The following is a 971-nucleotide window of genomic DNA, read 5'->3' on the forward strand; positions in this document are numbered from 1 at the left end:
GATGTATAGTGTCCCTAACTAGAGTCACATGGAGAGAAAACTTTCTCTCAGGCTTTCACAGAGAGCAAATTAGTCAACTAATGACCATGACTCATCTACATGGCTGACACTGATAAAGGAACTATAAAGTGTGGTACATAGTTACAGGATAAATTCTGAGGGGACCTGACTGACCTTATCAGATACAAAGGTTACATTTCCTGTTATATATGTCTTGGTCTTAATCATCCAGTAGAAAAGTATAAAAATGAGGTATATAAAGTAAAGCCATATTAATATGCTGAGCTGTAAAAGGCTCTAGTCAACAACTTCTGCAGATAACCCACTACTATTGTGGACTGCTAGACTGTGTTGGATTGTTTTGCTGAACTCAAGCACCTATAGTACTTAGATGTCAATAGAATACCCATCTTTAACAGGACTAAACCAAAAAAAGGGATACAAAGGAAGGACAATTTTATATTTGTTTATACAGAATAGTTAGGATAGATATACAGCTGCTTTCACTTAATTCAATGAGGAGAAAGATTTGTAGTAATGGTGTTTAGACAAGATATAATTTCTGCTTCTTGTACTATGGATAACCACTAAGAAGATAACACTGTACAATGTTTTAATTATTGAAAATGTCCTATTAAAAATAAATAAATAGGATCCTTTCATTCATAAGCATGGTGATTGGGTGTTCATGCTTTATGCATGAGATGTGCCTCCCTCAAACCTTGTTATGACATGGGCACATTATCTGTCTGACATGAGAAAAACAAACAAACAAATAAATAAATAATAAACAAAATAAAAAATAAAATTGTTGTTATGATTTGTGTCTTGATGACCCCCCAAATAATCATACAGTCATTGGTTAGGCTTGTACAGTTTTAAGTAATTCATGGTCTAATGCTGGGTTTAGATATCTAAATGTTATACCTGTCCTGGGGCATACAATATAAGGAAATGAGATTTGCTCTTTC

General features: G+C 33.8%; 1 non-coding gene across 1 annotated transcript; it reads left to right on the plus strand.

Moving 5' to 3' along the window:
* Positions 1 to 653: 653 nt before the first annotated feature.
* LOC111813730 lies at positions 654 to 755 on the plus strand. The gene has a single exon (XR_002818901.1). It is a non-coding gene; the product is annotated as a small nucleolar RNA U13 (small nucleolar RNA).
* The last annotated feature ends 216 nt before the right edge of the window (positions 756 to 971 follow it).

Source organism: Octodon degus, unplaced genomic scaffold (genome assembly GCF_000260255.1).
Source record: "Octodon degus isolate 3935 unplaced genomic scaffold, OctDeg1.0 scaffold00217, whole genome shotgun sequence".
In the NCBI taxonomy this organism is placed as follows: domain Eukaryota; kingdom Metazoa; phylum Chordata; class Mammalia; order Rodentia; family Octodontidae; genus Octodon; species Octodon degus.